Raw genomic sequence first — 13,380 nt, forward strand, 5'->3', positions numbered from 1 at the left:
ATTAGCAAGCCTAACCAGTATTGTACATTGTGCACATATATTCAATGGATCTAAAAGTTTATTCTTTACTCCCAAGCCATTTTATATAATCTTGGTGTTCAACTGATATACCAAATTATCATCTTGAGCTGAATACTGTAAGAAAAAAGAGCTCATAAATCAGTAGCTGGATAAAATACCCTATAGACAAACATTTTAAAATTAGGGGTGGAGGTTGCATAGACCACTCGACTCCATTAATTACACCTTTGGATTTCTTATTGATAGGAAGGATTCTCAAAGATTGCGAGTATGTAAAGCTGTAATAGGATTTGATCAGAGAAACCACTGGGAATAATATAGTATTTTTTATAGAGATTTGACCTTACACAATTGTGGAAACTGGTTAGATAGTTTATGTATGGCTTTTGCTTCTAGGTCTGGTGCTGGACCTGATGCTAGCATGGCAGGAAGTCAAGAAGGAAAGATGGACATGAAGTGGGGAAGAACAAAGACAAGCTGGAACCTGCCTTGGTCCCTTACCACCTCTAAGCCTCTAACCTTAGTGATTCAGATGACCTGCAATAGAAGCTAGTATCCTTCATTATGAAGCTAAATGTACAGTTGACCCAGGAGTAGAGTTGGAGAAACTGACGAAGGAGATCCAGCAGGAGATGGATTGCTGTGGACCCAGCTGCTGCCTCACATCTCCAAAGTGAGTCAAAAAATCAGTGACAACCTGTGTGAGCTACAGCAGTACCTGATACTCTGCACTGACCCTCTGAGTGTAAAAAGATGACGACAATGGTGAGTTGTATGGTATGCGAGTTATGTCTCCAAAAAGCTGTTTTTTTTTGTTTTTGTTTTTTTTCTTTTTAGATAGCTGCTGTTTTACTGCTGCCTTCTTACATCTTGCACAAAACGTCTTTTATTGTCCAGGCTAACCTTGTGAGTATGTAGGGGAGGGAATTTCTGGGAATCATAGCTCCGCTTAAGTATAAACCTGCTGCAAATGTTTTCTGTTCGGTTATATAAATTTTTTAATTTAGTTAATTAATTAATTTATTTTGCTGCACTGGGTCTTCGTTGCTGCACGTGGACTTTCTCTATTTGCAGCGAGTGGGGGCTACTCTTCCTTGCGGTGTGCGGGCTTCTCATTGCAGTGGGTTCTCTTGTTGCAGAGCGCCGGCTGTAGGTGCGCAAGGTTCAGTAGTTGCGGCTCGCAGGCTCAGTAGTTATGGCTCACAGGCTCTAGAAGGCAGGCTCAGTAGTTGTGGCGCACGGGCTTAGTTGGTCCGTGGCATGTGGGATCTTCCCGGACCAGGGTTCGAACCTGTGTCCCCTGCATTGGCAGATGGATTCTTAACCACTGTGCCAAAGTCCCAGATTATATAAATTGTGTTTAAAAATGTAAACTTTGAAGCTAGATGGAGAATCCATGCTCTAATTCTAATAAAATCATCATTGGATATCAGTAAAACGTTCTCTATCAATATCTTTGCACTTTAAAAACGGGTGTGCTTATAAAGGTAACTATAGGACTAAATAACATGGGAAAGCGTTAACTAGTACTAAAAGTTATATTTGTAAATACTTACACTTTTTTTTTTGTCCCTAAGAATAATACAAGCTATCTATTATTGTACCAGGAATCATTATTTTTCAAAAAGCAAATGCAGGGCTTCCCTGGTGGCGCAGTGGTTGAGAGTTCGCCTGCCGATGTGGGGGACACGGGTTCGTGCCCCGGTCCGGGAAGATCCCACATGCCGAGGAGCGGCTGTGCCCGTGAGCCATGGCCGCTGAGCCTGCGCGTCTGGAGCCTGTGCTCCGCAACGGGAGAGGCCACAACGGTGAGAGGCCCGCGTACCGCAAAAAAAAAAAAAAAAAAAAAGGAGTACATATTGTATGAATCCATTCATAATATATAAAAGTCTAGAAAATGCAAAATAATCTGTAGTTACAGAAACTAAGATCAGTGATTGCCTGGGGGGGAGAGACTCGGATGAAGAGGAAGGAGGGATTACAAAATCAACACTTGGGTGTTCTACATAAATTAGTTTCCTTGGTTGTGGCAATAGTTTGATGGATGTATACATATGTTAATTCTCATCAAATTGTACTCTTTAAACATGTGCAGTTTCTTATAAGTTAATTTTATCTCACTAAGATTGTAAAAAAAAAGAAATCCTTGATCTTTTGCACAGAGTTATAAAAACTTCTTGGTGAAAATTGGTATAGTTTTAGTGAACCTCACTTCATACAGCAGACTTATTTATGAAAACTTGCAGTAAGCTAAATATGGATAAACAAAGTAACATTTTTAAGCATCAAGGAAGTTCTTTATGCAGAGAATTCTTTTTTTTTCTTTTGAATTAAAAAATTTACATACAAAATTGTGTGTATGTGTGAGTGTGTGGGTACATTTCTAGGAGATTTTATACACCCATAAGTTCTTGTAACTACCACCACAGACAGTCTAGAAAACAGTTGAGCACCTGAATGAATTCCCTCCCGCTGCCCCTTTGTATTTACATCATTTTGCACACCTAGTCTTGCCTACCACTGACCTGTGTGCATTATATCTGTTCCTATATTTTAGCTTTTTTCAGAATGTCATATAAAATGGAAACATACAGCATGTAATCTTTTAATATTGGGTTCTTTCACTTAGCATAATGCATTTGAGATTCATCCATGTTTTTGTATGTATCAGTAATCCATTCCTGTTTATTGTTGAGTAGTATTCCATTGTGTGGATGAACTACAGTTTATTTATCCATTTATCTATTGAAGAACAAGTGGATAGTTTCCAGTTTGGGACACTTATGTATAACAATACTTATACAGAGAATTATTTTACAAATTAAAAACTCTTTGCAGTGTCAATAATCGTTATTTCCTTTAATAGTTTTGTAAAATTTAGCCTCTAATGTATCAAACTTCCTTCAAGAGGGGCACCTTTTTTTTTTCTTTTTCTTTTGGCTGCGTTGGGTCTTCGTTGCTGCACACGGGCTTGCTTTATTGCAGAGAGCGGGGGCTACTCTTGTTGCGGTGCGTGGGCTTCTCATTGCGGTGGCTTCTCTTGTTGCGGGGCACGGGCTCTCGGTGTGCGGGCTTCAGTAGTTGAGGTGCATGGGCTCAGTAGTTGTGGTGCACCAGCTTAGTAGCTCCGCGGCATGTGGGATCTTCCCGAACCCGTGTCCCCTGCATTGGCAGGTGGATTCTTAACCACTGCGCCACCAGGGAAGCCCTGGAATCTTTATATCTTTTATATCTTGACCTGGGTGGCGGTTACATGGGTATTTACATATGTAAAAATTCAAGTTGTATACTTAAGATTTTTTTTTTTTTTTTTGCGGTACGCGGGCCTCCCACTGCTGCGGCCTCTCCCGTTGCGGAGCACAGGCTCCGGACGCGCAGGCTCAGCGGCCATGGTTCAGGAGCCCAGCCGCTCCGCGGCATGTGGGATCTTCCCGGACCAGGGCACGAACCCGCTTCCCCTGCATCGGCAGGCGGACTCCCAACCACTGCGCCACCAGGGAAGCCCTATACTTAAGATTTTTAACGTGGATTCCCAGTTGTCCCAGCACCAGCACAGAACGCCACACAATGATTTGCTCATAGAAGGCGCTCAATTTAATTGAACTGAACCAAGACTGCAACAGCAAGACCTGTCCTTCTACAAGCACTCAATAGGTGTTTGTTATCATTGCAGACTGTGATGACTATTTGTGGACTGTGAACCTTCTTCCTGGTCCAAGAAACATTTGCCTGGAATTCAGTTACATAATGATTAACTAAAGCTACAGTTATTCCAAGTTAGTACTTTCTCTTTTTCTCCTTGAGATTTTTAACTCAAAATGGAAAATTTGGGCAGGAAATGGAACATGTTTTCTTTTTACAATAGGTCATGTTCATGATTTCGGTTTTATCAAAATATTGGTTGTAGATAACTGTGCTATGATGTCTCTCATTTCCTTTCCACCCTTTCTCTGCTTTAAATTAGCTTGTCTGTGCCTCTTCCTCCAAGAGTTTGCTCACATGTGATATTCCCTTTTCAGCCCCCAGCCCCCAGGAGTAAACTAAGCTAGGCCAATTGGCTTTTCTCTCCCCAGAATTTGGAATTGGGATTTAGAAACCCCAGAAGTCTCTTTGGCTGCTTGAAATGGGTAATATAAGGCTGGTATGGGTATGCATTGCATATGCATTTGTGCATATATGTGGTAATGGGCCATTGTCTAGGACCATGCTACACCATGCAGTACCACTTGACTCTTGGGAATCTTTTCACCATTCCAAACAGTAGAAATAAAGAGTGCCCCACCACTCTGACACCTCCCTCTCTCAGCTTTCCCTGCTCTCTCATGTCTCTTTTTCTATTCCCTAGCAGCACCAGGACAATGGTTTGGCAATTTTTAGTCCAGAGGCTATCACCAATCTCAACTCATTGAAGCTGATAATGGTTCAGAGGGTTCAAGCACCCCTACTTTATTAGTGATTCTTTTGGTGACTCCCTCCCCAGTCTTAGAGAAGGGGAAAAATCTCTACCCTCTTTCACAATGTAAGGAGAGAGAATAACCTCTCTTTAGAACACTGCCTTCCCCCCAAAAGGCAACCTTCACTTGTTCTGTCTTCCCCTTATGTGAGGGAGGGGAGAGTGGTGCAGGTAGTGATGATTTTCTTAACTGGTACCTCTCACTGGGCCCAGTGGGGAAGGGATAGACTCCAAAAGCTGATGGTTCTTCAAACATAGAATAGGTAGCATTGTGTATTCTTAGCTTTGGGCTCAAAAACAGGATCTAATTTCACTTAAAATGAAAAAAGTCCCTGACATAGACAATGATATGAGTTGGACTCCTTTCCAATGCTGTTTCTTATAATTAGCAGCATAAGTGAATCATTTCTGGTAGTGACTTGCAAATATGTGCATAAGACAAATTTTACAAGTTTCAGTACTGGTTGGTTTTTTAATAGTCTAGTTCATTACTGTTTACAAAGCATTTTCACACATATTGTGCCATTTAATTAAGTGTCTGGGCTGTCACTGATCAACAACCCTATCCAGAGATTACATTGGAACCTTCCAGAGCACCCCTGATATCCTAGTTTACTTTCCAATTACCTTTCCTCCTCAAGGTGCATAGCCTCCTTTCCAGATCCAAAATAATTCTAGTCAGAGCTGATCATAGATTAAAGCCTGTCTCAGGAAAGAACATCTTTTCATCAATTTTATTCTCCCATTAATTTGGGATTTAGGTTATTTTTAACAATTGCATTGGAATCCATTTCAGGATTTTTGTACTGTCTGCATATCTACCTTTATTTATCTTTGTTACAATATACGAAAAAGCACAAGGCCCTGTGGAATTCCTGGACTTCTTGACCCCTCCATGATTCTATTTCCTCTTTTTTTTTTAATGTTTATTTATTTATTTGGCTGCACTGTGTCTTAGTTGTGGCATGAGGGATCTTCCGTTGCGGCATGTGAGATCTAGTCCCCTGATCAGGGATTGAACCTGGGCCCCCTGCGTTGGGAGCATAGAGCCTTAGCTGCTAGAACACCAGGAAAGTCCTATTTCCTCCTCTTTTTAACTCTTACAACCTTTGCTAGTATGCCATTTGGATTGTGGCTGAAGCTAAAAGACTGTGGATTTAATCACATAAAGAGATAATATAATGGTTAGGAAGAGGCATTTAAAATCCTCCTGTAATACTTGGGGGTCCTTCAAGATTTACAATCCTAAATATCACATTAGGAGAAAAAAATATCCTGATAGCAGAAGGTGATATCCTTTTAAACTTTAGGGAAAAAGATTGAAATACCTTTGTGACAGATTAGATGGAGATTGGGGAATAAAAATAGACATAGCTTAATGAATTCCAGAACTCAATTATCTCTTTGTGTGTGTGTGTGTGTGGGTGGGTGTGGGTGTGTGGGTGTGTGTGTTTAACATGCTCCAGAGGATGAAATAAGTAATATTTCTAAAAAGAAGAAATGTTGAAGCACAGTTGGCAACAATACTGAAGCTATCACATCTGTTTCTCCACACTTATTATTAAACATTATCCCCAAGGTCAGAGCACAAATAGTTTGCCTTGTATTTATTTCATCCTAAATGTCTTTCTTTCTTCCCATAAAATTTCTGAAGTCTTCCTTATTTTCCTTCAGGAGGCCCCCTTCTTCAATTTTTTATTACACAAAATCTTGAAAAATCATTCTATTACTTTCTTAAAAATTGGTACATAGGATATTGTCAATATATCAATGACTATATAGCAAACAATGAATATATAAAATCTTGTTTGCCTTTGAAGTTTTAAATTATGAAAATACAACTCATGTTCTCTATCTTCAGGAAATAGTAAGATAGCAATGAAATGTCAAACTTTTCAAAATATAGGAGTAATTTGATTTATTCCTATGACTATAAAAGTGAACATGCTTTCTCAAGATCTATTTCTACTGAATTTAAGTTGTATAACTACCTTCAACAGTGAAGGTTTTACACCGAATAATAAAACAGCTCTACTGTGAATTTGAACTGCCTCATTAACTTTACTGGAGTGGCATTTTTAACCAAAATTAATTCCAAACAAATTAAGAGTTTAAATATAATAAATAATTCAGAAGTTAGAAGACATTTGAACTAAATATTTATTAAATGTTTGGATCTGAATGTTCTTTGTAGGCCTCAGGATTTTCATATTCATAAATGTGCCCCTAGTGCCCAACACACAGTAGGTATTCAACAAATACCTACTGAAATGAAGATAACCTTCTAGCTCAGAAGTAAAAAACAAACAAACAAACAAGAATCTCAAAGGAAAATAGGAAGCAATTGACTAAATTTTTAAAATTTAATCTTAGTACATTAAACTTATAATGAATAAAATGAAAAAGAAGATAGTGAAATGTAAGAGTATTTGAAGAAAATTTGAGAGATGAAAAGTAGAAATCTTTATTTAAAAAATTCCATTTGGGCTTCCCTGGTGGCGCAGTGGTTGAGAGTCTGCCTGCCGATGCAGGGGACACAGGTTCGTGCCCGGTCCGAGAAGATCCCACATGCCGCTGAGCCTGCGCGTCGGTAGCCTGTGCTCTGCAACGGGAGAGGCCACAACAGTGAGAGACGCGCGTACCGCAAAAAAAAAAAAAAAAAAAAAAAAAAAAAATTCCATTTATAATAGCATCAAAAAGAATAAAATATTTTGGAATAAACTTAACCAAGGAGGTGAAAAACTAATACACTGAAAACTAGAAACCACTGCTGAAAGAAATTAAATATACAAATAAATGGAAAGACATTCTGTGTTCACAGATTGGAAGATTTTATATTACTAAGATATTGATACTATCCAATGATACTATAGATCAATGCAATTCCTATCAAAATCCCAATGACATTTTTTTTGCAGAAATAGAAAAATTTATCCTAAAATTCAGATGGAATCACAAGAGACCCTGAAGAGCCAAACCAATCTTAAAAATAAAAAGAACAAAGTTGAAAATCTCACATTTCCTGATTTCAAAACTTACTATAGAGCCATGGTAATCAAAATAATGTGGTACTGGCATAAAGATGGATATATATAAACACAAATGTAATAGAATAGAGAACCTAGGAAAACAACACTCACATATATAATAAAATGATTTTTGACAAGGGTACCAAGATCACTCAATGGGGAAAGAACAGTCTTTTTAAACAAATGCTGGGAAAAATGAATATCCAAATGTAAAAAATGAAGTTGGACCCTTACCTTATACCATATATAAAAATTAGCTGAAAATTGATTAAAGACCCAATGCAATAGCTAAACTATAAAAATATTAGAAGAAAACAGAGGAAAAGCTTCATGGCTTTGGATTTGGCAATAATTTCTTGGAGATGATACCAAAAACACAGGCAACAAAAGAAAAAATAAATTAAATTGGACTTCATCAAAATAAAAGATAAATTGAACTTCATCGAAATTAAAAACTTTTGTGGACATTATCAACAGACTGAAAAGGCAACTCACGGAATGAGAGAAAATATTTGCAAATCATGTATCTGATAAGGGATTAATATCCAGAATACATAAAGAACTCGTACAACTTAACAACAACAACAAAAAAACAACCAATTAAGAAATGGGCAAAAGGGACTTCCCTGGTGGCACAGTGGTTAAGAATCCTCCTGCCAATGCAAGGAACATGGGTTCAATCCCTCGTCCAGGAAGATGTCACATGCTGTGGAACAGCTAAGCCCAGGTGCCACGACTACTGAGCCTGTGCTCTAGAGCCCGTGAGCCACAACTACTGAGCCCACGCACCACAACTACTAAAGCCCGCATGCCCTGGAGCCCGCACGCCGCAACTACTGAGCCCACGCACCGCAACTACTGAGCCTGCGTGCCTAGAGCCCGTACTCTGCAACAAGAGAAGCCACTGCGATGAGAAGCCGGCGCGCCACAACGAAGAGTAGACCCTGCTTGCCACAACTAAAGAAAGTCTGCGTGTAGCAATGAAGACCCAGTGCAGCCAAAAAAAAAAAGAAAGAAAAATTGGGCAAAGGACTTGAACAGATCGTTCTCTGAAGAAGGTATACAAATTGACAATTAGCACATGAAAACATACTAATTATCAGGAAATACAAATCAAAACCACAATGAAATACCAACTCACACCCATTAGGATGGCTAATATTAAAAAACAAAAACAGAAAGTAACAAGTGTTGGTGAGGATGTGGAGAAATTGGAACCCTCATGCACTGCTGGTGGGAATGTAAAATGTGTGCAGCTACTGTGAAACAGTATGATTATTCCTCAAAAAATTAAATACAGAATAACCATATGATCCAATAATTTCCCTTCTGGTTATATACCCAAAAGAATTGAAACCAGGGGCTTGAACAGATATTTGTACAGCCATGTTCATAATAGTGTTATACACAGCAGCCAAAAGGTGGAAGCAAGCCAAGTTTTAATCAACGGATGAATGAATAAACAAAATATGGTGTGTGTGTATATATATATGTAACATGGATGACCTTAAATTATGCTAATTGAAATAAGTCAGTCATAAAAGGATATTGTACAAGTCCCCTTATATGAAGTACCAAAAGTAGTCAAATTTACAGAGACAGTAAGTAGAATGGTGGTTTCCAGGGACTAGGAGGAAGGGAGACTGGGGAGTTACAGTATAATAGGCACAGAGTTTTAATTGGTAAAGATGAAAATGTTCTGGAGATAGATGTTGGTGATAGTTGCACAACAAGATGAATGTATTTAAAGTCACAGAACTGTACACTTAAAAATGGTTGAGATGGTAAATTTTATGTTATATATATTTAACCAGTTAATGGATTGACTTGTGTCCACCCAAGTTAATATGTTGAAGCCCTAACCCCCATTGTGACTATTTGGAGATAGGGACTTTAAGGGCATAAGTAAGGTTAAATGAGGTCAAAAGGGTAAGCCCTAATCCAGTAGGAATAATGTCCTTATAAGAGAAAGAGAAACCAGGAGTGCCTTTGCATTGGAGGAAAGGCCATGTGAGGACAAAGTGAGATGGTGGTCATCTGCAAGCCAGGAAGAGAGGTCTCACCAAAAATCAACCCTGCCTTGATCTTAGGGATTTCCTGCCTCCAGAACTTCAAGAAAATAAATATCTGTTTTTTTAAAAAAATAAATTTACTTATTATTATTATTTTTTTGGCTGTGTTGGGTCTTTGTTGCTGTGTGCAGGCTTTCTCTAGTTGCGGCAAGCTGGGGCTATTCTTCGTTGCAGTGCGCGCGCTTCTCATTGCCGTGGCTTCTTTTGTTGCGGAGCACGGGCTCTAGGCGCATGTACTTCAGTAGTTGTGGCACATGGGCTCAGTAGTTATGGCTCGTGGGTTCTAGAGCTCAGGCTCAGTAGCTGTGGCGCACAGGCTTAGTTGCTCTGCAGCATGTGGGATCTTCCCGGACCAGGGCTTGAACCTGTGTCCCCTGCATTGGCAGGCAGATTCTTAACCACTGCACCACCAGGGAAGCCCCTAAATAGCTGTTGTTTAAGACATCCAGTCTGTGCCATTCTGTTATGGCAGCCTGAGCAGACTAATAGAACCACAATTTTTTTAAGTTAAAAAAAATTATTAATGATATTTTGAATTGTAAAAATAATGCATTGATATGAAAAAATTCAAATCACACAAAGGGCAAAAAAATCATAAGGAAGCCTCTCACCCCATCCCCAGAGTAACCAATGCCAATAGTTATAAGAATATCTTCCAGAATGCTTTTATGAATATATAAAACATATATTTATATTATAAACACGTTCTTCTTCTTCTAGCAAGAATCAAAGTAGGGTCTGGTTCAGAAAGGGAAGATACCTTCAAGTTTGTTAATGCGTAAAACATAGCTTAACATATTCATCCATTCCATCCGTTGTATATTTAGATTATTTCTAGATTTTTTTTCCTCCATCATAAAATGTGATTAACTTCCTTATAGTCACTTAAAATTATTTCTGTTCTCGAGTTTTTTAGATCCTAACGTACAATGCAACATTTAGCCTTTCCATTACTATTGTTTACGAAGGTTATTTCCCTATTTTTCTCCCATCATATAAATGTAATTCATATCTCTACAATGTTACTCTTTTAAATTATTTCATTAAGTTCCTAGTAATGAAAATCGGTCAACAGATGTGATACGTTTATGGAACTTGGTATATATTGCCAAACTGATTACTTGCCAACTTACATTTCTACAGCAGTGTTAACAGTACCAATATTAGATACTCCTCTTTAAAAATATCTCCCTCTCAGGCTTTCCTGGTGGCGCAGTGGTTGGGAGTCCACCTGCCGATGCAGAGGACACGGGTTCGTGCCCCAGTCCGGGAAGATCCCACATGCCGCGGAGCGGCTGGGCCCGTGAGCCATGGCCGCTGGGCCTGCGCGTCTGGAGCCTGTGCTCCGCAACGGGAGAGGCCACAACATTGAGAGGCCCGCGTACCAAAAAAAAAAGAAAAAAAAAAAAAAACTCCCTCTCTGCTAAAAAAAAAACTCCCTAAAGTAGTAGTTAAAAAAGGAAATCTTAATTTGCATTTTTGATTACTACTGAGATTGAAGATTTTCAAATATCTATTAGTCATTAGTATCTCCTTTTTGTGTGTAAACCATCAACTCATACTCTTTACTCATACCTGTATTAGAGGCATTAATATCTTTCTTATTGATTTGTATGAGTCCTTCATACATTATATTACTCCTTTATCTATCAATATTTATTCCAAATATTTCCCAGTTGGTTTCTGTCTTTTAATTTTATGTGTCCATCCAACAAATATTTACTATCTACTATGTTCCAGGTACTATGGTCGGAATTCTACGTTATTTTCTAAATTACTTTATATAGAGAATTACACACATACTTTTTCATTCTTCCATTGTTTGAAGTTTTGAAAGGTTGAACTTAGATCAGGGCAAAAACCCACATATGATTCTGTATCACTGTCTGAGTGTCAGAGCTGGGCCTTTCTATCTCTCATGAGATTGCAAGCAGATGTTGGGCAAGGGGTCATTGAATGCTTGTTTGGGGTTGCAGGATGAGCCCAATCAAGGTAGTTCACTCACATGGGGGTAAAGTGGTGAAGCTGTTGGTGGAGGCTTTTGTTCCTCTCCACATGGGCCTCTTTATACACAGGTCTGCTTGAGTGGAGTTTCGTGGAGCCTAGCTTCCTCCAGAGCAAGCAATCCAAGAGAATGAAGTGGAAAGCTGCAATCAGTGCCTTTATGACCTAGCCTCAGAAGTCACATACCTTCAGCTGTATTCTACAGGTCAGAGTAGCCTTCATTCAAAGGGCTGGAGGAGTATATATTTCCAGAGTGGAGAATCACTGGGGGTTTTCTTGGAAGCTAGCTACCAAAAATCCTAACATCTTGATTTTCCTGTAATTTACTTTATAAAGCAAATACTGATAATTTTGCAATATTGTGTACCAGTCCAATTTTGCAGCATACTGTTCTTTTAAACACAGCTGTGTTTTCAAACACATATGTGCGCATGGGTGCACCCAAGTATTTGAGACTTTCTGTTCCACAATTAAGGTTCCACAGATTAAAGACCCTCTGTTACAAGGTCAGCCTATGAACTTCATTAGGGCACTAGATTCCACTTCAAACTCTGAAATTTGAGTAAACAGAGTTCAAGAGTGCAGAGTAACAGCCAAGTAGCTGGACTTCTATCTACTTGTAACCTGTTAATTAACTAGGAAACACTTTGAGTCTTACCAGAAATTTTCATTTTCTAGAAAATTTTACCTGCTTTAATTAAAAAGCTCTTCTCTTTGTTTACCTACCTTTATCTAGAACAGGATTTTCTAAGTCCATTGGCATTTTATGAATATTTTATTTTAAAGGCACAGCAATTATTCCCACATAGGTTATTCTAAAAGAACTCAGGGCACAAGGAGACTTGGCAAAATAAGCAGCCAGACATCCCCAAAAGATTGTCCTCGGGTCTTGCCTCCAGCTTAGTCCCAGGTCCCCTCCCGGATGCCTGTTACCTCATATGCTCTAGAGCTGTTCTGTCTCATACGGTGGCCACTAGCCACACCCTACACTTGCAATATTGAAAGTCTGAATTGAGCCTTGCCCTAAGTGTAAAATACACACCCGATTTTGAAGATTTAATATGAGGTAAACATTAGTATGTCATTAATAATTTTTATATTGATTATATGTTGAAACTAATATTTTGGATAATTAGGTTAAATAAAGTGTACTATTAAAATTTTAAAAAAGCTCTAGCAGATGATACTAATTTGCTGAAGGTGATTCAGCTAGTTGAGGTGATTAACCAAATACTGAGGTAGAAGGCCAGGTTAGATGAAAAGGTCAACTCAGAGTAAGGAAGACAGTTTCTTACAGCTAACCTTCACCTCTCCTGCAGGATAGGCAAATAGGCACCTTCGTGAAATCTTTGTTTGGAACTCACACTTTCATTTTACCACTAGTCCCTCTTTAAAGTCTGTCAATTCATGGACCCAAGAAAACAACAGAATAGCCCTAAGTTTTCCCAAATTGGGAAATCTCTTGGGTCCCAGTTGTTTAGCAGGGAAACTAAGAAGGTTAGAATGAGAGAGTAGGAAGCACCAACTTAGTTTACAAAGAAATGAGGTTCTTACACCACAAGTATTATCCTTATTTCAATCCCTAAGGTCAAAGCAACAAAGGTTTAAGCTGACTGCCTCCCAGTTCCCCACTATCTCTGGATCAGCCTTTAATACTCGTCTTGAACTGATTTTTAGTCAGCTTTCTGGATGCACTGTTAGGGAGGGTACAGGGGAATAACTGCCACGTTTGACGTACTGTTGTACATATAAGACTAAATCCTGATCCCCAATTTTCACCTGGGCCTGAGTGATCGAAAAC

The sequence above is a fragment of the Lagenorhynchus albirostris genome, chromosome 4 (assembly GCF_949774975.1).
Source record: "Lagenorhynchus albirostris chromosome 4, mLagAlb1.1, whole genome shotgun sequence".
NCBI lineage: Eukaryota > Metazoa > Chordata > Mammalia > Artiodactyla > Delphinidae > Lagenorhynchus > Lagenorhynchus albirostris.